Raw genomic sequence first — 26,845 nt, forward strand, 5'->3', positions numbered from 1 at the left:
AGAAATAATGATTTCAAAATGAGAGACTCTTAAAATGAGATAATTTTCATACATCATGATTTGAAAGTGAGAAAATATTAAATTGAGAAAAATTTCAGAAATAATTATTTGAAAATGAGCGACTTTGAAGCTGAGAGAATTTTCACACATGATTTTTTGAACATGAGAGAATATCAAATTTAGATACTTTTTAGAAATAATGATTTGAAAATGAGAGACTCTGAAACTGAGATAATTTTGACACATCATGATTTGAAAGTGAGACAATATCAAATTTAGAGAATTTTAAGAAATAATGATCCGAAATTGATAGACTCTTAAAATGACATAATTTTCAGATATCATGATTTACAAGTGAGAGAATATCAAATTAAACGAAATTTCAGAAATATTAAATTTGAAATGAGAGACTGTAAACTGACATCATTTTTAGACATCATGATTTAAAAGTGAGAGCATACCAAATTGAGAAAAATTAGAGAAATAATGATTTGAAAATGAGAGACTCTGAAACTAAGATAATTTTCAGACAAAATGATTTGAAAGTGGATGAATTTTCAGAAATAATGATTCGAAAATGAGAGACTGTGAAGATGAGATAATTTTCAGACATCATGCTTTGAAAGTGAGAGAATATCAAATTGAGAGAATTTTCAGAAATAATAATTCAAAATTAAGAGACTCTGAAACTGAGATAATTTTCAGACACCCTGATTTGACAATGAGTAAATATCAAATTGAGAGAATTTCCAGATATAATGAATTGAAAATAAGAGACTCTTAAACGGAGATAACTTTCAGATATTATGATTTGAAAGTAAGAGCATATCAAATTGAGAGAAATTTCAGAAAAAAATGATTTAAAAAGAAGAGACTCTATAACTCAGATAATTTTCAGACATCATGATTTTAAAGTGACAGAATATTAAATTGTGAGAATTTTAAGAAATAATAATTTGAAAATATGAGCTCTGAAACACAGAGAATTTTTAGACATCATGATTTGAAAGTGAGAGAATATCACATTGAGAGAATTTTAATAAATAATGATTCGAAAATGAGAAACTTTTAAACAGAGATAATTTTCAGACATTATGATTTGAAAGTAAGAGCATATCAAATTTAGAGAAATTTCAGAAACAATGATTTAAAAATAAGGGACATTGAAACTGAGATATATTTCAGACATCATGATTTGAAAGTGAGAGAATATCAAATTGAGAGAACTTTCAGAAATAATGAATTGATGATGAGAGACTCTGAAACTGAGATAATTTTCAGACACCATGATTTGAAAGTGAAACAATATTAAATTGAGAGAATTTTCAGAAATAATGAATTTAAAGAAGAGACTCTAAAACTGAGATAATTTTGACACATCATGATTTGAAAGTGAGTTAAAATCAAATTGAGAGAAATTTGAAAAATAATGAGTTGAAAATGAGAGACTCTGAAACTGAGATAATTTTCAGACATAATGATTTGAAAGTGAGAATCTCAAATTAAGAGAATTTTCAGAAATAATGATTTGAAAATGAGAGTCTCTGAAACTAAGATAATTTTGAGACATCATGATTTGAAAGTGAGAGAATATTAGATTGAGATAATTTTAAGAAATAATGATTTAGAAATTAGAGACACTTAAGATAAGATTATTTTGAGACATTATGATTTGAAAGTAAGAGATTATAATATTGAGAGATTTTGAAATGAATTCAAAATGAGAGACTCTTAAAATGAGATACTTTTCAGATATTACGATTTGAAAGTGAGAGAATATCAAATCGAGAGAATTTCTAGAAATAGTGATTTGAAAATGAGAGTCTTAAACTGAGATAATTTTCAGACATTAGGATTTGAAAGTAAGAGCATATAAAATTTAGCGAAATTTCAAAACAATGATTTAAAAATAAGAGACTTTGAAACTGAGATAACTTTGGCACATCATGATTTGAAAGTGAGAGAATATCCAATTGAGAGAAGTTTCAGAAAAATTGAATTGAAAATGAGAGACTCTGAAACTGAGATAATTTTCAGACACCATGATTTGAAAGTGAGTGAATATCAAATTGAGAGAATTTTCAGAAATAATGAATTTAAAGGAGCGACTCTGAAACTGAGATAATTTTGACACATAATGATTTGAAAGTGAGTTCATATCAAATTGAGAGAATTTCAGGAAATAATGATTCGAAAGTGAGAGACTTTTAAAATGAGATAATTTTCAGACATCATGATTTGAAAGTGAGGGAATATCAAATTGAAAGAAATTTAAGAAATAATGATTCGAAAATGATAGAGTCTAAAACTGAGATGATTTTCAGACATCATGATTTGAAACTGAGAGAATATCAAATTGACAGAATTTTCAGAAATAAAGATTTGAAGATGAGAGACTCTACAAATGAGATGATTTTCTGGTATCATAATTTGGAAGTGAGTGAAAATCAAATTGAGAGAAATGTAAAAAATAATGAATTGAAAATGAGAGACTCTCAAACAGAGATAATTTTCAGGCATAATGATTTGAAAGTGAGAGAATCTCAAATTAAGAGAATTTTCAGAAATAGTGATTTGAAAATGAGAGTCTCTGAAACTAAGATAATTTTGAGACATCATGATTTGAATATGAGAGAATATCAGATTGGGAGAGTAGAAGCGGGAGAGAGCAACAGAGAGAGAGGGGGTGACAGGGAGAGCCGGAGACGGGAAGTGAGAGGGAGAGAGAGTGAGAGAGCAGGCGAGAAGGAGAGAGTTCAGTAGGGAAAGAGAGCGCGAGGGAGAGGGAGCAGGCTAGAGGGAGAGAGTATGAGAGAATATGAGAGAGAATGAGAGAGAATGAGAGAGAATGAGAGAGGGAGAGAAGGAGAGCCAAAGTGAGGGCGAGCGAGCAGAGAACGAGAGGAAGAGAGAGGTGAAAGCCGGAGGGAGGTGGATAGAGAGAGGAAGAGAGAAAGTGAGGGTGAGAGATGAGGAGAGGGTGAGCAGGAGAAAGGGGGAGAGAGAGTAGAATACCAGAGGGAGAGAGAAGGATGGTGAGTGATAAATCCAAAATGATAGTAATATATATGTGCAATTTCAGCTAATTTATGTACTTCTTTATCTTTATCTGGATATATTATCAACATTTATGTTAAGTTGTGAAACATCATGAAACAAAATCACCTTTTTCTAATTTGGAGTTAATTATTATCATTTGTGGGACTAACCCCACTTAACTCAATGAGTTGTGGAATGAATCTTACTCTCTTCTTAGTTTATGTGGAAGATGCAAGAATTAGGTGAAACTTTCATGAATAAAGGGGATATTTAAATGAAGAGGAAGCTATTTGGACCAGAGGAGCAGGCTCAGCCACAACCCTGGGCCAAGAAAGAAGGCCCAAAGCAAGACAATTGGCTCTAGTCTAAAGGCCCACTAAGGAAGCTCCACTAAGCCCACTATGAGAGACATGTTGGGCCAAAGAAAGGAGGGCAAGGGGAAGGTCCAGTCATGATTATTTATGAATATTTCAGGGGCTTAAATGATGATTGGAGGACAACCTTGGACGTGGATCCAAGCCAGAGAAGAAGATCCAGCCATTCAATCCACAAAACATCCAAGGGTGGAGACTTAAAGATAGCACCTTTAATGCTAATTAAGGAAAGAAGCCTTGAACGTCCAGGGGGTATTTCAAAGGTCTCAATGCTGATTGGAGGACCATAATGGACGTGGATCATGACCCTGAAAAGAAGATCTGGCCATCCATTGTATTAAAAATCCAATGGCTCTCCTTTGCTCTCTCTCCCTATATAAACCCCTTCACCCTATTGTAAAATTCATCTTGTGATTCAATCCAAAGTAATGTTTGGTGGCCTAAGTGCAATTGAGTCATAGATCCATTCACCTCAGTGAGTGCCAGGCTGAGCAGGAAGCATCCAGGGCTGAAGAAGCTGGTGGAAAGGAGAAGAAGAAGTCCCTTGGACCTTAGCGGGTGTGACAAAGAGGTTACCTTCTTATTTCTCCTTTTTCATTTTTTTCTATTCGTCTTTTATCGTTTAGTTAGTCTTGGATCAGCTAGCCAATATCCAGACGGTTCCAGTGCATCCAACCACGCTCTAAAATTCGTTCTAGAACTCATTCTAGAGTGATTTTAGTACAGTCCAATTTTTTTCTCTCTCCTCCACCAAGGCACCTTCCCCATTTGGCATCCGGATTTAGCTAAATTTTGACCAAGTCCAGAGCGCCAAACTGTTTCATTTCCTATTTTGTTTTAGCTTTAAAATACTCCTAAAAAATACAAAAAAATTATTTTCTGCCTATTAATATTATTATAATATTATAATAATATTTTATTTTTCTTTGTTATATATTTTTATTTCATTAGTTATTTATCTTCATATGTAGTAAACCTACCTCTAAAATTATTAAAAAATACATAACTAAAGCCCAAATTCCTAAGAAAAAAACCCTTGCTCCCTGTGGATCGACCCTTACTCTCCCTACGCTAGTAAGGTTATTATAAATTTTTGTTGTTTTAATTCGGATAAACCAACGACACTAAATAATGAAGTTAACTGATCACTAATTACCCCAAAATCTGAATTATCAACTGGCGCCGTTGCCGGGGAGCACGGTGATTGTTTTTAGTGAATTTGTATTTTTTCCTCTTTTGCCAAAGTTGAGGGCAGCTAACCCTCAACAAACGGTACTTCTAACTACTTTTTTGGAGATTGATGGTCTTAACAAGGTCTAAGGCTGGGACTAGTGTTGAGGAAGATCTAGACACTCAATATCCTGCTCTTCCAGCAACACTTACAGCTCAAGATAAAGAAGAAGTCGATATGGCAGAAGATGGTCAGCCACCACAAGGGAGGAGAAGGACGATGCTGGATAGATCTACTCCATTAGGAAGTCTACGGCAAACCGGCATCAACATCAATGTAGGTGAGGGGGTTATGTTTAGGTATGACAATGCCCTACTGAACTCTCTCCCTGAATTTACTGGTCATTCTTCTCAAAACCCCTTAGAATTTCTTGATGATTTTCATATTCGATGTTCCTCTCAAAATATTCCTGGTTTAACTACTGAAGCTTTAAAAATGAAATATTTTCCGCTTACTTTGAAAGATAAGGCTTTCGCATGGTATAGAAATTTAGGCATAACATTTAACTCATGGGAAGAAATTCAGAATAAATTTCTACATAAATTTTATCCCCTTTCCAAAACTAATTTTTATAGAAAAGAAATTCAGAAATTTTATCCCCATGATCATGAAGCATTTAGTGAATCATGGGAAAGGTTCAATGAATTAATCCAAAAATGCCCTCACCATGGAATAGAAAAATGTCAGCTAGCTGAAATTTTTTATGAATCACTTCCTGATATTTTTAAAAGTAAAGTGAATCAAATAGCTGGTGGCTCGTTCTATATGGCTTATGAGGATGAAGTCTTTGATCTTTTGGAAAGGGTGGCTGAAACTGACCTACAGGAAATAGGAGCAAGTCAAAATGGAAGAAATGCCAACCCAAAACGAGGAGTGCTGCAAGTAACTTCAAAGGAAGCTGATCTTCATGCAGGGATAAGAGAAACCAACAAGAAACTTGAAGAATTGACTTCCACTCTAAAGAATGCTTTTCTCCCTAACTCACCCCTTGTGAAAGCACAGATTTGTTCTATATGTGCAAGCAGAGATCATGAGGATGGAGCATGCCAACTTGGAGAGGAGGAGGTCCATTTGTTGAACCACAACCAACAGCCTTGGGGAGGACCAAAGAGGACCATCTACAACAACCAAGGAATCTACTCCCAAGGAACCACGGCCCCTTTCCAGCAACGAGTCCAATTCCAGACCCCACCACAGCAGTCTTATCAAGCAGCTCCACAAAACCAGGTACAAGATTTGTCCACTCTAACACCTGTAATCTCTCACATGATAGAGCAGCAGAATGGAAGGCTACGGGAAGAAATGGAGATGCGCATGTAAGCCATGATGGAAACACAGACAAAAATGATGATGGATGCGCAAGAGCAGACCAGACAGCTATTGGAGAGCTTGAAGCAAAGAACAGCTGACCATGGAGGTAAGGGAGTTGAATCCAACTCCCACTCAGGTCGATTTCCAACTCAACCTTCCATTAATCCCAAAAATTTATGTCATTTACAAGAGGAAACCCTATATCATGACAATGAGGAAGATCTTGAAGAAATTCAAGCCATTTCAAAATTGAGAAATGGCAAGGAACTTCAAGATCCTCACCGAGGCAAGGAAAAAACAAAATTGGCGGAAAATAACCTAAGAGAAGGAGAGGCTCCATCACCTAGGGTGGAACCCCTACCTTCAACCTACACCCCTCCCATTCCTTATCCTTCGGCCTCAAAACCCCTTAAGTCTTCTCCTGATTATGAGTATAGACTCCTAGAGAATTTCAAGAAAGCCACTATGTCAATAGCCGTAGAGGATATGATTAAATGTGCACCTTCTTTAAAGAAATATTTAAAGGATTCATGCACATCGAGGAAAACCAAGGAGGTAGTTAAGCTTTCTGAATTTGCCTCTAGTATCTTAAACTCTGTTCCCATTAAAAAGAAAGATCCAGGAGCTCCTTTTATTACATGTGAAATTGGAGGAAAGATTTTTACTAGAGTATTATTAGATACAGGAGCTAGTATTAGTATTATTCCAAAAGTTTTATATGAGGAATACAGTTTTGGGGAATTAGAGGAAATCTGCATGGATCTATTGCTAGCTGATGGAACAATTAGACAACCAGAGGTTAGGTTATATGATGTGATGATAAACGTTGAAAATTGTGAGATCCCCGTCGATTTTATTGTAACTGAGGTAAAGGTAAAGGGAGATCTAAGTGTAGCGCCTATCATTCTAGGAAGACCCTTCTTGGTGACAGCTAGAACAATCATGGATTGGGAAAAAGGGACTGTTGAATTTAAGGTTGGAGAGGAAACAGTTAAATTAGACATATCCAAGATGATGAAATGTCCTAAAGGGAGTAACGAAGAGTTAAAATTTTGTGATGAAGAGGAGGATGATGTCGATGCTATTCGAGGGTTTTTATTGAGAGTAGATGATGCCAACGAGGAAAGAGTAGAACCTGAGCCTCCTACACTCTCCCTAGATTTGAACTTAGAGCTTAAACCTCTCCCATCATCTTTAAAATATGCATTTTTAGATTCTAGAAATTCCTTACCTGTGATTATTTCCTCGTCCCTTACTCCTTCACAAGAAAATGATTTGCTTAAGGTATTGAGAGAGCATAAAGGAGCATTAGGATGGACATTTGAAGATATTAGAGGAATCCCTTCATCAATTTGTGAACACAGAATATTTTTAGAAGAAGATTCTAAACCTTCTAGGGAGCACCAACGTAGGCTGAACCCACATATGAGGGAAGTATTAGAGAATGAAATATTAAAATGGCTAGATGCAGGTATTATTTATGCCATTTCTGATAGTGAATGGGTCAGCCCTGTTCACATGGTGCCAAAGAAATCTGGAGTAACAGTAGAGATCAATGAAAAGGGAGAAGAAATCCAAAAGAGGCTGATAACTGGATGGAGGGTATGTATTGACTATAGAAAATTAAATAAGGCTACAAAGAAAGACCATTATCCCCTTCCTTTCATTGATCAAATTTTAGAAAAACTATCAGGACAGAATTTCTTTTGTTTTCTTGATGGTTATTCAGGATATAATCAAGTTAACATTCATCCTGATGATCAAGAGAAAACAACTTTTACTAGCCCTGTAGGTACATATGCCTTCAGGCGCATGCCTTTTGGCCTATGTAATGCTCCAGCCACCTTCCAAAGATGCATGAACTCTTTATTCTCTGATTTAGTAGGTGATTGTTTAGAAATTTTTATGGATGATTTTTCTGTATTTGGAGATTCTTTTGAAAATTTCCTTCTAAATCTTACTAAAGTTCTTCAAAGATGCATTGAAAGTAACCTTGTGCTAAGTTGGAAAAAATCTCATTTTATGGTACAGGAGGGAGTGGTATTGGGGCACAAGGTCAGCAATCGTGGACTGGAAGTGGACAAGGCCAAAATAGAAGTCATCCAGGGCCTTCCACTCCCCACAAATCTAAAAGTCCTTAGAGGGTTCCTTGGCCATGCATGTTTCTATAGGAGGTTCATTCAAAACTTTGCTAAAATTTCCAAACCTCTTACTAATTTACTTTCTAGTAAAACTAATGAAATCACTTTGGATAAAAGTGCTATTTCTGCTTTTGAAGAGCTGAAGAAGGCTCTCACACATGCACCTATTTTGCAAGCTCCAGCTTGGAGCTTGCCATTTGAAATCATGTGTGATGCCTCGGATTTTGCTGTAGGGGCAGTCTTAGGACAGAGGAAAGAGAAGAAACCTGTGGCCATATATTATGCTAGCAGAACTTTAATTGATGCACAACTCAATTACTCTACCACAGAAAAAGAACTGCTAGCTGTAATTTTTGCTTTAGAAAAATTTCGACCTTATTTGCTTTGTAGTTAAATAATAGTCTACACTGATCATGCGACATTAAAATATCTTTTATCTAAAAAGGAAGCTAAACCTAGGCTTATCAGATGGATTTTATTATTACAGGAATTTGACATAGAAATTCAAGATAAAAAGGGCTGTGAAAATTATGTTGTTGATTATCTTTCTAGGATCAAAGTAAATGACTCCTCACTTATCCATGAAGCTTTTCCGGATGAGCAAATTCTGGCTATCCAAACAGGAAATGTTCCATGGTTTGCAAACATTGTGAATTTTTTGGTGACAGGAAGAGTCCCTTCAGGATGGAGCTACAATGAGAGAAAGAAGTTCTTCAAGGACATGCGAGATTATTTTTGGGAAGAACCAGAGCTATTCCATCAAGGAGCTGATCAAATTCTTAGAAGATGCGTACCCGAAGAAGAACAAAACAACATCCTTAAATTCTGCCATTCCAACCCAGGAGGAGGTCACTATTCAGCTAAGGTAACAGCCCATAAGGTAATGGAAAGTGGGTTTTATTGGCCAACTTTATTTAAAGATGCACATGATTTTTATTTAAAATGTTTAGCATGTCAAGCATCTATAAATATTGATAGAAAAAATCATATGCCTCTAAAACCCATTTTAGAAGTAGAAATCTTCGATTTATGGGGCATTGATTTCATGGGACCATTTCCTAATTCGAATGGATATGAGTATATTTTAATGGCTGTAGACTATGTCTCAAAGTGGGTAGAAGCCATAGCCATTAGGACCAATACCAGTAAAGTTGTCACTGATTTTGTGGAGACTTACATCTTTTACAGATATGGATGTCCTAGGGCTATAATTAGTGATGGGGGGTCACATTTTGTAAAATTTAATTTTAGACAGCTTTTGAAAAAATATGGTGTACAACATAGAGTAACTACCCCATATCACCCGCAAGCTAATGGGCAGGTTGAATTATGTAACAGAGAAATTAAGAAAATCCTTCAAAAAATTGTGAAGCCCAATGGGAAAGATTGGCCATACAAACTAAATGAAGCATTATGGGCCTATAGAACAGCCTATAAAACACCCTTAGGAATGTCCCCCTTCAGGTTGATATTTGGAAAACCATGTCATCTACCATTGGAGTTGGAACATAAAGCTTCATGGGCAATTAAAAAGCTAAATCTTTCTTTAGATGAAGCAGGAAAATGCAGGTTGCTCTAGCTCCAAGAACTTGAAGAAATTAGAAATGAGGCTTATGAAAACTCCAAGATATACAAAGCCAAGATGAAGGCCTTCCACGACAAAAACATCAGAAGAAGGACCTTTGTCAAAGATCAAAAGGTATGGCTTTACAATTCAAGATTAAAACTCTGAAAATGAGAGAATTTTCAAACATCATGACTTTAAAGTGAGAGAATCTCAAATTGAGAGAAATTTTAGAAATAATGATTTAAAAATGAGAGACTTTGAAACTGAGAGAATTTTTCGATATCATGATTTGAAAGCGAGTGAATATCAAATTGAGAGAACTTTTAGAAATAATGATTTGAAAATATGAAACTCTGAAACTGAGATAATTTTCTGATATCGTGGTTTGAAACTGAGTGAATATCAAATTGACAGAAATTTCAGAAACAACTATTTGAAAATGAGTGACACTTAAAATGAAATAATTTTCAGGTATCATGATTTGAAAGTGAGAGAATATCAAATTGAGCAAAATTTCAGAAATAACGAAGTGAAAATAAGAGACTTTGAAATTGAGAGAATTTTCAGACTTCAGGATTTGAAAGTAAGATAATATCAAATGAAAAGACTTTTCAGAAAAAAATGATTTAAAAATGAGAGACTCTGAAACTGAGATAATTTTCAGACACCCTGATTTGACAATGAGTAAATATCAAATTGAGAGAATTTCCAGATATAATGAATTGAAAATAAGAGACTCTTAAACGGAGATAACTTTCAGATATTATGATTTGAAAGTAAGAGCATATCAAATTGAGAGAAATTTCAGAAAAAAATGATTTAAAAAGAAGAGACTCTATAACTCAGATAATTTTCAGACATCATGATTTTAAAGTGACAGAATATTAAATTGTGAGAATTTTAAGAAATAATAATTTGAAAATATGAGCTCTGAAACACAGAGAATTTTTAGACATCATGATTTGAAAGTGAGAGAATATCACATTGAGAGAATTTTAATAAATAATGATTCGAAAATGAGAAACTTTTAAACAGAGATAATTTTCAGACATTATGATTTGAAAGTAAGAGCATATCAAATTTAGAGAAATTTCAGAAACAATGATTTAAAAATAAGGGACATTGAAACTGAGATATATTTCAGACATCATGATTTGAAAGTGAGAGAATATCAAATTGAGAGAACTTTCAGAAATAATGAATTGATGATGAGAGACTCTGAAACTGAGATAATTTTCAGACACCATGATTTGAAAGTGAAACAATATTAAATTGAGAGAATTTTCAGAAATAATGAATTTAAAGAAGAGACTCTAAAACTGAGATAATTTTGACACATCATGATTTGAAAGTGAGTTAAAATCAAATTGAGAGAAATTTGAAAAATAATGAGTTGAAAATGAGAGACTCTGAAACTGAGATAATTTTCAGACATAATGATTTGAAAGTGAGAATCTCAAATTAAGAGAATTTTCAGAAATAATGATTTGAAAATGAGAGTCTCTGAAACTAAGATAATTTTGAGACATCATGATTTGAAAGTGAGAGAATATTAGATTGAGATAATTTTAAGAAATAATGATTTAGAAATTAGAGACACTTAAGATAAGATTATTTTGAGACATTATGATTTGAAAGTAAGAGATTATAATATTGAGAGATTTTGAAATGAATTCAAAATGAGAGACTCTTAAAATGAGATACTTTTCAGATATTACGATTTGAAAGTGAGAGAATATCAAATCGAGAGAATTTCTAGAAATAGTGATTTGAAAATGAGAGTCTTAAACTGAGATAATTTTCAGACATTAGGATTTGAAAGTAAGAGCATATAAAATTTAGAGAAATTTCAAAACAATGATTTAAAAATAAGAGACTTTGAAACTGAGATAACTTTGGCACATCATGATTTGAAAGTGAGAGAATATCCAATTGAGAGAAGTTTCAGAAAAATTGAATTGAAAATGAGAGACTCTGAAACTGAGATAATTTTCAGACACCATGATTTGAAAGTGAGTGAATATCAAATTGAGAGAATTTTCAGAAATAATGAATTTAAAGGAGCGACTCTGAAACTGAGATAATTTTGACACATAATGATTTGAAAGTGAGTTCATATCAAATTGAGAGAATTTCAGGAAATAATGATTCGAAAGTGAGAGACTTTTAAAATGAGATAATTTTCAGACATCATGATTTGAAAGTGAGGGAATATCAAATTGAAAGAAATTTAAGAAATAATGATTCGAAAATGATAGAGTCTAAAACTGAGATGATTTTCAGACATCATGATTTGAAACTGAGAGAATATCAAATTGACAGAATTTTCAGAAATAAAGATTTGAAGATGAGAGACTCTACAAATGAGATGATTTTCTGGTATCATAATTTGGAAGTGAGTGAAAATCAAATTGAGAGAAATGTAAAAAATAATGAATTGAAAATGAGAGACTCTCAAACAGAGATAATTTTCAGGCATAATGATTTGAAAGTGAGAGAATCTCAAATTAAGAGAATTTTCAGAAATAGTGATTTGAAAATGAGAGTCTCTGAAACTAAGATAATTTTGAGACATCATGATTTGAATATGAGAGAATATCAGATTGGGAGAGTAGAAGCGGGAGAGAGCAACAGAGAGAGAGGGGGTGACAGGGAGAGCCGGAGACGGGAAGTGAGAGGGAGAGAGAGTGAGAGAGCAGGCGAGAAGGAGAGAGTTCAGTAGGGAAAGAGAGCGCGAGGGAGAGGGAGCAGGCTAGAGGGAGAGAGTATGAGAGAATATGAGAGAGAATGAGAGAGAATGAGAGAGGGAGAGAAGGAGAGCCAAAGTGAGGGCGAGCGAGCAGAGAACGAGAGGAAGAGAGAGGTGAAAGCCGGAGGGAGGTGGATAGAGAGAGGAAGAGAGAAAGTGAGGGTGAGAGATGAGGAGAGGGTGAGCAGGAGAAAGGGGGAGAGAGAGTAGAATACCAGAGGGAGAGAGAAGGATGGTGAGTGATAAATCCAAAATGATAGTAATATATATGTGCAATTTCAGCTAATTTATGTACTTCTTTATCTTTATCTGGATATATTATCAACATTTATGTTAAGTTGTGAAACATCATGAAACAAAATCACCTTTTTCTAATTTGGAGTTAATTATTATCATTTGTGGGACTAACCCCACTTAACTCAATGAGTTGTGGAATGAATCTTACTCTCTTCTTAGTTTATGTGGAAGATGCAAGAATTAGGTGAAACTTTCATGAATAAAGGGGATATTTAAATGAAGAGGAAGCTATTTGGACCAGAGGAGCAGGCTCAGCCACAACCCTGGGCCAAGAAAGAAGGCCCAAAGCAAGACAATTGGCTCTAGTCTAAAGGCCCACTAAGGAAGCTCCACTAAGCCCACTATGAGAGACATGTTGGGCCAAAGAAAGGAGGGCAAGGGGAAGGTCCAGTCATGATTATTTATGAATATTTCAGGGGCTTAAATGATGATTGGAGGACAACCTTGGACGTGGATCCAAGCCAGAGAAGAAGATCCAGCCATTCAATCCACAAAACATCCAAGGGTGGAGACTTAAAGATAGCACCTTTAATGCTAATTAAGGAAAGAAGCCTTGAACGTCCAGGGGGTATTTCAAAGGTCTCAATGCTGATTGGAGGACCATAATGGACGTGGATCATGACCCTGAAAAGAAGATCTGGCCATCCATTGTATTAAAAATCCAATGGCTCTCCTTTGCTCTCTCTCCCTATATAAACCCCTTCACCCTATTGTAAAATTCATCTTGTGATTCAATCCAAAGTAATGTTTGGTGGCCTAAGTGCAATTGAGTCATAGATCCATTCACCTCAGTGAGTGCCAGGCTGAGCAGGAAGCATCCAGGGCTGAAGAAGCTGGTGGAAAGGAGAAGAAGAAGTCCCTTGGACCTTAGCGGGTGTGACAAAGAGGTTACCTTCTTATTTCTCCTTTTCATTTTTCTATTCGTCTTTTATCGTTTAGTTAGTCTTGGATCAGCTAGCCAATATCCAGACGGTTCCAGTGCATCCAACCACGCTCTAAAATTCGTTCTAGAACTCATTCTAGAGTGATTTTAGTACAGTCCAATTTTTTTCTCTCTCCTCCACCAAGGCACCTTCCCCATTTGGCATCCGGATTTAGCTAAATTTTGACCAAGTCCAGAGCGCCAAACTGTTTCATTTCCTATTTTGTTTTAGCTTTAAAATACTCCTAAAAAATACAAAAAAATTATTTTCTGCCTATTAATATTATTATAATATTATAATAATATTTTATTTTTCTTTGTTATATATTTTTATTTCATTAGTTATTTATCTTCATATGTAGTAAACCTACCTCTAAAATTATTAAAAAATACATAACTAAAGCCCAAATTCCTAAGAAAAAAACCCTTGCTCCCTGTGGATCGACCCTTACTCTCCCTACGCTAGTAAGGTTATTATAAATTTTTGTTGTTTTAATTCGGATAAACCAACGACACTAATTAATGAAGTTAACTCATCACTAATTACCCGAAAATCTGAATTATGAGTGAGAGAGTGAGAGGGCGAGACTGAGAGAGAGAGACTGGAAGAGTATGAGATAATATGAGAGAGAATAATAGAGAATGAGAGAGGGAGAGAAGGAGAGCCAAAGTGAGGGCGAGCGAGCAGAGAACGAGAGGAAGAGAAAGGTGAAAGCCGGAGGGAGGTGGATAGAGAGAGGAAGAGAGAAAGTGAGTGTGAAAGAGGAGGAGAGGGTGAGCAGGAGAGAGGGTGAGAGAGAGGGCAAGAGGGCGAGAGTGAGAGGGCCTTGAGAATGGATAGGGAGAGCCGGTGGCAGAGAGAGGAAGAGAGGGAGGAATGGGAGAGTAGGATAGAAATAGGGAGAAAGAAAACGAGAGGGAGAGAGTGAGAGCGGGAGAGATGGCGATATAGGAGGGAGGGAGAGCGAACGAGAGGGAGGGTGAGACCGGAATGAGGGAGAGAGAGACAGGGAGAGAGCGGAAGAGAACGAGCGAGAGAGAGGGCTACATCAGTAGCTGGAGAGAGAGAGAGAGAGAGAGAGAGAGAGAGAGAGAGAGAGAGAGAGAGAGAGAGAGAGAGAGAGAGCGAGGGAGAGAGGAGCAGGAGAGGGGGAGAGAGGGAGAGAGAGAGAGTGGACGAGTGGAGAGAGGGAGAGACGATGAGAAGGAGAAAACGGGAAGGACAGAGGAAGAGGGTGAGCGAGGGCGAGAAAAAGATGGGCGGCGGCAACAGCGGAGGCGGCCGGAGACGGACGGCGGCGACGGCAACGGCCGGCGAGGGGCGGCGGCGGCGGTGACGGGCGGCGGCGGCCAGAGACAGGCGCCCGCGACGGCCGCCCGCAACGGGCAGCGGCGGCAACGGCCAGCGAAGGTCAAAATGCTGACGTGGAGTCCACCTGGCGTGGATGCCATCGTGGAGTCCACCTGGCTACCACGGTGGAATCCACGTCAGCATTTTGACCATCGCTGGCCAAAAAAAATGAAGACGCCATTTGGCGTCTTCTTATTGGCGCGTGCTGTATTTTGAACAAAACAGAAAGTTCCTGCTATTTTTTGAACAAAACATAGAGTTGGTGACGATACGTAGTATTTCCCCTTTTTAAAATTTCCGTCACATTCTCATCATGTGTCACCACACACATCCTCCCCTCACTGTCCTGTCACCACCGTCAAAGGTGACGGAAATACATGCCGTGAACTTTACGTCTCCCTCTCCCTCTCCCTCTGCAAAAGCTCCGAAATTCCAAAAACCCAATCTTTGGGTGACACCCACTGTTCCTGTCTCTCTCTATCTCTCTACCACCTCTCACTATTTGCTTCATTCTCTCTCTTCCTCTCCTCTTCGTCACTGGGAAGCAGCGACAAGCGAAACCCAAGAACCAAACCTCTCTTTTTCTTTCTCTACCTTTCTTCTTTAAGTAGTCATACCAATCAAAGGAAGCCTAGCCTCTGCCAGCATACCCTTCTTCTTTAAAAATCACAAAGCTTTCGGGCGGGAAGCCTGGTCTCTGCCGGCATGGAGAGGAGTAGACTGTGTAAAATAAGGAGTATCCACGTCTCCTTTTTATTTATGATTTTCAGTCTATTCGTCAGCATCCTTCCATGAGAACCTCTTTCTCTTATTCTCTATTAAACCATTCTATTCCTTCACAGATTTGTTCTATCTTTCAAAATCTATATGCCTCAATATTTTTAGACATTCTCTCTCTCTCTCAATATTTTAAAATACTAAAGTACTAAATTTCTAAGGAAAAAAAGTTAGGGTTTATTTGACGTTTTTAAATGTTTTTACAAATCCGTCAATGACATCATTCGTGATGTCCGTTCCGTCATGTCACCACCACAGATATTTTGTCACTTTCACCATCACGGACCAACAATTTTGTCACGATCACGTCATCCGTCACAGTGCTGTCATCGTGATGGATGACATCTTGCGCTCCCTAGTTTTGACAGAATAGCCTGACACTATATCCATATAATTACCTAGTGATCACATGCTTGACGAGAGAGATTGACTACGGAAATCCAGGAGACAAGAAGCATTAGTCTAAGAGGAAAGGTAGCAGGAGCAATGAAGAGAGATCCTATTACACCATTCTATTTAACCTAAGGTTCCAAAAGGGAGCAGGGGAGTCTTGAGCTTAAGTGAAATAATAAGGGCTTACCTACTGGTAAGACACATGAATAATGATTTTTACGTTGGCTGTAGGATAAGTCCTATATCAGTATTTATGTTGTACCATTACCTTGGGCCCCCTCAGTATGTAAGTGGTACTAAAGTTTTGTACTCAATATAGCCATTATTTTTTTACTCTAGGAGCTCTAGGAGGTCAAATTCTTTGATGTATAAATAAGGAATGACCTTGTGGATATTTATATTTTTTATCCCTACCTAATCTGTATCCCTCATTGCATTTATGCTGAAATATGAGTGTATTATATAGGAGATAGCCTTCTAATTTTCAATAAAGTATAACATCACCTGGGTTATCATTAGCAGCATATGACACTGATGATGATGTAGTGGTGAATGATTTTTAGTGTTCCATATTCAAAAAATGTAATGACCAACAATATAATTTGATTCAAAGAAGACTTACCCTTTTTCATGTTTAATAAATTCAATCCCAAGAAAACGGGGGGCAGATGCAAGGTCTTTTATAGAAAATTTTAAAAATAATTTTGGTACCAAGTTTTGATATCAAATTCTTTTTGGCACATAGCCAATTGACCATCACCATATATATATATATATATATAAGAAAATATGATGGACATTGAAGAATTTAGTAAATAGAGAATTATGTGCTTTAGATCCTGAAAAACTAAGAGTTTGAATGCACAGACTCAGTTTGGAAGCCATATTTTACAGGTAATTTGGAATTTTTCCGTAGACATATATGTTTCGGAAGACAGATACGATTTGTGTAATTTAGGTCATTTAATTTATTCAGAAGACAAGTAATGTGAAAATTTGAACCTATCAATATAGTTTCATTTAGATCACCAATACAATTGCATTTGAAATATGTCACAGAATTTTTTCATTTATTACTAATGCCAATTAATAGCAGCAATCATGCTGGATTGAAGGATACTCCTTCGTGTTGATTTCATCCCTTTGCAAAAAGTTGAGGACTTTATTTAACAATATCACCAACGGGTTTATGAGTAATCTATGGTCAACAAAAGGTATCTTTTGGTTTTTGCATGAAACATTTAGAGTACACAGATAATTATTTTCTATTAAATTTGGTATTTGATGTCAACAAAATTTCATTTGATTGGAGAATAATAAAGGTGAATGGTAGAATTTGTCATTTGGTCAATGAATATTCATTCCTCCACATATAAATACTTATACATTAAGATGACATTCTCATTAATATAACAGTCAAGCAATCCGAGTGAAAATTTTTTAGGATATATAATCTTATGATGGACTGATGATGATAGAAAAAATGTTTTAAAAAATAAGAAAATCATCATATTAGAAAATAAAACCCACTAGAACAAATATTTAAAGTCTAGACCGTATATCAAACCTCCATGTGTTTTCCTAATGTTTGAGTTAATTTGTAGGTGTTAATTTTACCAATATCACTCTTTATTAGTTCTTCATCCATTTGATCTCCCCTGCACTAATTTCTCATCTTATATCCTTACCCACATTTACTCATCCATAATGATACAAGCGAATCAAAGTCTTCTTGTATTTTATTCCTGACAAACTAAATATATAATCTTCAACATATATTCAAGAATCTATTTAATTATCAGCATATTCATTCTTATTTAATAAATATACCCTCATATCACATTATCCTTTTAAAATTTACATACTAATAAAGTCAAACTTATGGTTTCAATTAGTCTTTGGTGCTTCTGTGTTTAATCAATAAAAATATGGACCTGTACTTACATAAATAAACTTGGATAATGACAAGTACAGATTGTCTCCTCATGTAATATTAATTAAGGATTAAATATGCTTTAAATAGCGATTAATGAGATGTGGAAACACATATAATATACAAGATAGAGAAAAAAGAACGTGGTAATTATTAATAAGACAAAGATGGTTATAGTAGAAATGCGATAGTGGTATTAACATGATGATAGGAACGGGTGAGACAAAAAGATGATAACAATATAAATACATAGGTAGAAATGTGATGGTACAGTGATTTGCATATGTGGGATAACTATAAGATAACAATGACACACTGATGTTATAGACATAAGACATGACGGAAAGGTGTAAAGGCATGATGTTATGGTAAGATGTGATTATTAGATTGATAGGAGCTAGGAGTAATGATAAAAATGACAACTCTAAGACGAGAAAACTTACCATTGATTTCTATATTCTGTCACGACCAAAGACATTTTGGATTTTACGTATGCCAAACATCTTATCTGCTCCCTCTTCTCAAACACCGTGGACATAAAGAACAAGCGCGATTGATACAAGACACTCACTCTCGTTGAATCAGCCCATGAATGTAGGATGAAAGTTCAAGGAAAATTTATACAAAGATCCATGCCTTCAATTTATATATAAGAGGGGACTGACGGATAATTTAGACAAAGCTACCCAATTTCAATTTGCCTTCTAGCTCATCAGATATCATGCACCAGAGTAGGAGAAATCCTAGCCGCCCATCACCAGCGCACATAATTTGTCATTTTTTTGTTGGGGGTTGAAAATCCTGAGCTCTTCTGCCTTTTATGATTGGTGCATTCTCATTTGTCTTTCTCAATTGATAACTTTGAGAGTCCCACATATCATGCATGAAAAATAAGACAAGAGGTAAAAATATCATTTAACCTTTTGCTATTTCATGACAATTACCGTGTTAAGTGTCGTCGTGTTGCCACCAAAATCAACAAACATCTTGGCTTTTTTATTGGGACACTGATGTTTGTCATTCTTGTGATAAAAAAACGTGTGCAGTGATTGCATAATGACCATGTCAGCAGTTTCTATATATATTTTCTGCTGGTGATGTGGTATGATGCAAGCTCATCCCTTTAATTGAGTTTTAAACTTTGATTATCAGAGAAAAGTATGCTTATTTTCTTGATCTCTCATCCCCGTTTGGTATGAATTTAATCCCTTTTTTCTATTGGTCCATCTCATGCCTAGCGGATTCAAAAAACAGAAAGTGGCAGTTTAATCATTTGTTGCTATGGTATCATAATTCACTGCTTGATCAAATCAAAAATGCGACTGATTGCCATTCGGTTGAATGGATGTCACAGTGTTGTAGAATGGTAATTTAAGAAAAAAAGGTTTAGTTATTATTTTTAAATTAAAAGATCTTTAAATGCAAAAACGATCAATTCCTACCTAGGCGACTAACACCTGCCTGCCTAAAATGTCAAACGAATCCTTCAAAAGATCAATAAACTCCAAAAAATCCAAATATCCATGCGAAAAAGACTTGATTATTTTTTGAAAGCACGAATAAAAATATTTTAAAATAAAAAAATTTAAATTTCATGTATTAATGTTTATGTATAAATTTTCATTTTATCCCATAGGCTACAAAGTTTTGTTCTATAGCAACGAAAAGTGCTTTAACCCACTTATGCTATTCGCTACTCATTGCTCTTTGAATTTCTCAAGGAAGTGTAAAACTTGGTTTCTAATCTCAAGTCGCCAAACCCATAAAAAAATAACCATCCCTCAACATTTATGAATGTCTAAAACCGTATATTTTGCCCTCTTTCATAACAATATTCATGTTCATGCCCTTTGTATACATCTCCATTTATTATCGTAGTGACCATTTCTTTGTATCTGCTCAGCTTCACCCACATCCCAAAACATTAATAAAAATTTAATATATAAACAAATTGAGTTTGGAATTTTATGGAACGTTTAGATTTTCTCTGTTCTGAAAGTTCATTGGAGGAGATGACAGGGATGTCATATCTTAATGTAAAGATGGCATATCTTGTTCGATCTGCTTTTTCAGCACATCAGTGTTATGGGAGTCAAATCCAATTCTTCCATGATGATGCCTTAAAAAGGAACACCTTTACAATGAGAAAACACATTCCAAATCATTTTACCTAATTTATTTTATGGACAAAAGTAGGAGTACGTAATTTTTTAATTCTTCTTCTTGTTTAGATTTCAACTAATGGAAAAAATATAGCAATGAAAATTAATAGTTTTAGATATTTTCTATATAATTGTTTCAAGGATTAAAAAATTCAAAAGGATAAATATAATTTATGTATAAGTAATTGTTTATGTACTTTTTAAATGTTTCATAATGTAGAAATTATCTTGCTGGATGTCCAAGACGATTGACGACAGCCGCATGGAGCCACAGCCATGGGCCCCTGAACAAGGGGGTAAATCAGGTTGTGCACAATAATAAATACGGAACTAGAAGAAATATGGCCATGAATGGACTACAAACCGTAATGGAGTGCAATAAAAAGAAAAAAAAATAAGATTGAGGATTTGAATGGAGAAGAAATGGGATGAAAAATTGGAAGGGCCAGTGGACGAATGTAACTATAAAATTGCAAGGGTAAAAAATAGAGATGGTATTTAAGGCATGTTTTTTGATTCCAGGGAATGAACGTTTTTAAAAGTGAGAAGATAAGGAGAGAAAATGATGCAATAATAAAGGAAACGTAAGGGAATGGATGAAGATGATTGTGAAACCTTGAGGATCATCAATTGCGCCCTCAAATAGTTTTTAAGGGTCACACATGTTTCTTAACAGTAAAAGGGTGAGAAAAGGATGACTACTTCAGAACATTTATTTTAAACATCTTGAAAAACGAGGATCCTGGAGAGCCTATTGGCTAACTGATACTGGAGCATATCCATAATGAGCTAAAGAGAAAGCCAGAAAATTTGTTTGCAATGTGAATGATATAAAACACTCATCTAATTTTTCCTATTTTATTTCCTTGCCACCCCTTCCTCTTTCTCATTAGTTACATTCGAATTTTGCAACCTCTTTCACTTAAATTTGTGCTACCCTTTGAAAGGAAAGTTTGATGGACTATGTAGGGATCCTTGACATGACCCAAAAATACTCTAACTTCCCTGCAATCCAAAAATAAAGTTTACCAAATGTGACCCAACATTACAAAGAAATAGCTCAAAACATCTCACAAAATGCTTTGGCCCCTTGAATAACCCAGTTTGACTCTTGTAAAATTTTCAGTGCAATAAAACTTCGTGAAATACAACTTCTTAAAAATGTCCGCCACTTGCATAAAGATATTTTTATACAAAAAACACAAATATTCAAATAATCTTGGTAATAGCATGATAAATCCATATCAAATGCATGTAACTCTGGACTAATTTATATCAAAGTACATAATGTTTCTATCATTGTATTATATTCATCTTTGCAGTCCTGGGTTTTTTTTTCATCACTCTGTGTTTCTATTACCCTGCTCACTAAAGTCCTTTTTTTTTCTCAAAACCATAATTCTCTGTGTGATCAACCCATACTCATCCCAAAAGCAGAGCAATGAGTTAGAAATAATTTATTATGCACTATATTTTACCCTATTACTTTTATAAAAAACATCACTTTGAATTTCGTACTTGCTTTCAGGTTGCTTGTGCAGCCCGCCGCATGGCCTTCATTTGGTATGCCTAAACCTGCTTCCAGACCAATCTCTTGGCAAAGAAGGCCTTCTCGCTGTCATTACTATGCTTTGTTAGTACCTGCATCACCCAACTCTCAAAGTCAGTTAAATCTGTTTCAACAGAATGAGCATCCTGTCGATGATACAAGTTTCCATGTGCACACAGTCCCTAGGGCAATGACCTGTGTTAGATCATCACGGCCCAGTTAGGGCTAATTTTACTAACTTATGGGCCTGAGGCCATGTACGTGTAATAGACTAATCCTAGGGATCTAATGGAAAAACTAACCTAAAATGGATTTAAATAAAGGCCCAATAAGGGCCCATTAACGGCCCACTAAGGACCCATTAAGGGCCCAATAGTGAGGGGCCCATTTAGGGAATATATTAGGTCCTTAATGGAAGTCCTTAATGGATTTATATCAGGCCCAGTCTCAAACAGCTATAAATATAGCTGTTGGAAGTCCTTTTTGAAAAAGGAATCTCTTCTGCAGCTTTTTCCAACGGTCAGTTTTTGACCGTTGGACAAAAGCATTAACCTCTCTCTCTCTCTGTGTGAAAATTTGTATAAAAGGGGCATCTGTTCAGTAATAAAGATCAGTTCATTTTTGCCCCAATTTTTCTGTCTCTTCTCCACATTCTCAGAAATTCTCTCTGCAGTCCACTATCTCATCTTTTCCTTCAATTTATTACAACCTGGATGGCTTTATGTTGTCCCTTTTATTTACTATAAGTTGTCATTTGCCATGTATCCACCCTGTCACACCCAGAGGCTAGCTTTAGGGCTTTGCCTCCTGGTTCACTTGAGTTGTTCTTGTGCCATCGCCAGATCACAGTTTGGCTGGCCCTCGACCTCTCCGATTTTGCTCTGTCCTAGGTGAAATACATTATTGTTAATATTTATCCATCTGTTTCCATCTTTTGATAGATAAAAGATAATTCGAGTTCCCTATTTTGAGTTCGGAAATACCCCCCATCGTAGATGGTTCAGCCACTCCCGGTGCCACAAAATGATTGAGAACTACGATGGGGTCGAAATTCATTTTTTTCTTTGTATTAAAAAAGTATTGCATGACCAAATAATTAAAGGAGGGACGCGCAGCGGGGAAGGGTATTTCCGAACAAGTTCCTGGATGACAAGCCTAAAGGTTATCTTATTGATGATATCGATATTGATGATAGTAACGATATTGATCTTGATGATACTGACGATATGCCACTTGGATCTTGGTCCATGATTTATTATGGGCTCTAGAACACGGTAAAAAGGGGAGATGATAAGGAATAGTGAAAAAGGTAACTTATATAAGAAGTTAAATCATATTCTTATTATTTAGTTATTAATGCATATGAGGATGTTCCTTTTCATATGCCAGTCAAAGAATTCATATTTATCCATAAATTTATGTATGTTAAAGGAAATCCTTATGTGGTATGATCAAAGCTCAACTATCTTTTGAAAACATGAATGTACTATCACCGAAATGAAAAATGGTTCCTACTTTCACTGAAATGAAAATGGATTTCGTGCGATAGTATGGCCACATTATCATGATATAAAACAATTTTAACGGCAGTCTTACTGCATAGAGAAATTAATTTCCAGTTCAGTTATAATTCCATTAACTTGGATTACTTCCCTAGAATGGAATGCTTTAGAATAAATAGATGCAAAAAATATTTATTTTCCAAACGTGTTTACACGCCCCGTTTAATAGTGTGTTAAAGAAGATAGTTATTTTCCCAATCCTTTGAAATTATAACGATACCTCTCAATACCTTCAGGAGAAAATGAGAACAATTTGTCGTGCTCAAATGGAGAGGTTATATTCTAGGAGACTCGTCATCTCACTTCCGTCCAAATGAAAAAAAGGGTTGACCGGTATGGGACCTTCCCCAACCATATTGAACGAGGTGGCGTGAAACGGCGACGAAATATCAAGCGGTTCAGCAGTAGATTGTTGAAGTACAACTTTTGCAGTTAGCACTACGAAATAGTACTAGTTCCCAAGGTCAAACCCTTCAGGAATGTGAACCCCGCAATGCAGTGGGGCGGGCCGAACGAAAAGGTAGATGCAGTTTGTCCACACCAATTATGATTATAAAAAAAGTCTTGCCTAGGTTCTTAATGTTCACGTCGCCCAGTTCAAATATCTCTTGAACGTCTCTAAACCGAGGGCAGAGAAAAGACATTTGGTTAGGGCCACTGGAACACGGTCAACACGGCGGATACAAGGAGCGATGAAGCAGGAATTACAATGAGGAAATTAGATATTCCTTATTGGAACGTGCGAAGTAACAAGTGCAGATAATTCCCTGTCAATCAGCCGCACCCTGCAGTGGCAAACCCGATCCTATTCCCCGGGATATCATAAGTCACCTCGAACGTCTTCTGCTGAACATTCCCGATAATGCCGGCTGCGCCGGGTCGGTATTCCCGGCGAAGGCAAGACAAAACGTCGACCCACCAACAGGGTAGAACACCCCCACCCCCGGCAAAGTCACGTCGAGGCTAGTGTAGTGCAATTTGATAATCGGGTACGATATCGTCGTCCCACTGGCAAAATTGTAACACGTGTCCAGTATGCTCACCGCCGGCGCACGCGCGTACTGCGTCATCCGGGCCTGAAACTCCGCCCGAAGAGCGGCGTAAGCCATCGGCGGAAGACGCGTGATGACGGTGCCGGAGTCTATGAGCGTCCCCACGGATCGAAACACTGTTGGGGACAAGTTTAACCTCGTCGCGCCCACAGATATCCCTATCAGATCGATGAAGTAGAGAGAAGGCGCGCGGGAGTTGGTCAGGATAGCGGTGAAGCCCGTTGGAGGTTTGAGGGGGCTGCCGAGGTTGAGGTATCCCGTCAGGCTGTCCGTGGAAGGAAGACAGTAGGAGAAGACTTTCCCCAATGTCCCAGAAAGCTGCGAGTTGAGAGAATAGCTGCTCCGGCCGAGCCCGAGAAGCCCAGCGGCCCCCTTGAAGAGCCCGCGGTTGTTCTGGCCGCAGCCGAAGACGAAGTTGTTGAGCACGTTGGTGGGGGTCAGAGTTAGAGTGTCGGTGGCCAAGAAGCCCACCGTGGAAGACCCATCGCCATAGGTCACGCTGTAGAGGCACGTACCGGTGGAGCAGCCTCTGATTGAAAGGCCGGTGCACAGGGGGTCGGTGCAGGTGACGTTGCGGTACGTGGACGATTGGACGGGATCGAAAATGGGCTCAGCTTGCGAGTAGCATGCCACCGCGCAGGGCCTGCACTGGACCCAGTTGATGTTGCTTCCGGTGTCGAAGATGACGGTCTGGGTTTTGGTCGGCGTGCCGAGAGATAGAGTGATGACGTAGTTGCCGGAACCGAGGTAAAGGCCGCTTCTAGCCGGGATAGAGATTTGGGTGCCGAGGAGAGTCGAGTTGTAATTGGCCCAGCTGCCTGTAACTCTCGCCTGGATCGACGCTACTCGTAGCGCGTCGTGTGCGAGAGAGGAAACCTGGGTCAACTTACTCAGTTGCTTGCCGGAGCATGGCCCGTTGCGGTTTATAACTTGCAAAGAGTTTCCTCGTTGAGCTGCTGCAAGAACACAGATTAGAGGAATCGGTCAAATTTTCTCACCGCGTTTATGTTAATGTTTCGATCTAGGAATCAGTTCGAAGTCGTGAAATAGCTCGGGTCTCCGTATCAACATAAAAGAAAACAGAAAACCTAAGAAAGGTGCTAAGTAAAAAACTTGCAAGTTTGTACAGAAATGTGCGAAGGTTGATATCCGCGGGATGGGAAGAGTCTCTTATTGGCTAACCACAACAATCGCAGCTAGAGGACAACAACAAGCTGTTTTGCTAACTATAGTCAGAAATCAACTTCAGAATGAGCCGTAAAGTAGCTGGGGTCTCCATACCAAAATATTCAAATAGAAACCGGAATTCCAAAATAATACTATGCACAAAAGTTTCAGCTGATGGAAGTCGATGGAGAGAATCTCTGTGAGAATAGGCTTGCCACAGGCAATGCAACTGAGGGACGGCAACAAGTTTGATACTTAGTGTAGCTAATCATCAGTTTCAGAGTTAGTTTTGAAATTGAGCTGGTGTCAATATCAACGTAATATATAAGCAGCCGGAAAAACTAGTAAATGGTAATTGAAAAGATTTCACGTGACATATGGGACGTGGAGAGTCTGCTAGAGCTGGTTTACCAAGTTAACCATCGGGAGTGCAACTAGAAGGTGGCAACAAGCTGGCATCACTAAGCGATTTCAGAATGGCTATTGATATAGCTAGGTCCTCCTTTTACATAAAAGAAAATACGAACCGGAAAACCCAAGAAAAAAGTGATCGATAAAAATTCGCAGATGATGCTTGAGCGAAAGAGATAGTCTTTTTGATAAGGGGTTTAAGGAAGCTTGCCACGGGTAGTGCAACTAGAGGACGGCAACAAGCTGGCTACGCTAACGGAAGCAAACTCCTCCGCGCTGGTGTTTTGGCCATAATTGGATAGCAAGATCAAACAAAACAGCGCGGAGGAAACAAAGGCGGAGCTCGAAGCCATTCGCTTGGGATGGGAGGAGATACGTGCTGTATGGGAGCCATTTATTTATAATGCTTTCCTCGTTGACTTATTGTACGCGGACAAGTATGTATGTATGCCTCATCCGCACGGCGATGGATGCATAACTTGACAGTTGAGGCCTAAAAGAGATAAGATCATGGCCAGTGGTCTAGTGGTTAAATTACATCACATTTATTCATTCGTCAAACCCTTTCCCAATCGATAATAAATCGGTACACTTATCTACTTTTGCAAAAAGAAGATGAATCATTTACTGATTAGTACCCTGAAGAGAAGATGGAGAACCTCCTAAAGTCAAATCTTGAGACTACTTCTGAAGACAACTACCACCAAATGATGTAATGATGTTAAGCGCCTTCTGAAGACAAGGTAAGTTGCTGACATTAATTCTGCCCAGTTTCCGATTATTTAAGAACAACGTGAAATGCCAAATCATTCTCCTAATTCGTTTGCCAACCGTTAAATTTAATGCTGAGAGATATT

The 26,845-nt window shown here is 37.2% G+C and overlaps 2 pseudogenes across 1 annotated transcript; both read right to left on the reverse strand.

The window, feature by feature from the left end:
* Nucleotides 1-5,224: 5,224 nt before the first annotated feature.
* On the reverse strand, nt 5,225-5,318 carry LOC144714074 (small nucleolar RNA R71; annotated as a pseudogene).
* Nucleotides 5,319-24,185: 18,867 nt separating this feature from the next.
* LOC144713521 (aspartyl protease family protein At5g10770 pseudogene) lies at nt 24,186-26,364 on the reverse strand (annotated as a pseudogene). Its single transcript, XR_013584065.1, has 2 exons — nt 26,200-26,364; nt 24,186-25,366 (listed from the first exon to the last, which is right to left on the reverse strand). The product of XR_013584065.1 is annotated as an aspartyl protease family protein At5g10770 pseudogene (transcript).
* Nucleotides 26,365-26,845: the final 481 nt, after the last annotated feature.

The sequence above is a fragment of the Wolffia australiana genome, chromosome 16, assembly GCF_029677425.1.
Source record: "Wolffia australiana isolate 7733 chromosome 16, ASM2967742v1".
Lineage (NCBI taxonomy): Eukaryota > Viridiplantae > Streptophyta > Magnoliopsida > Alismatales > Araceae > Wolffia > Wolffia australiana.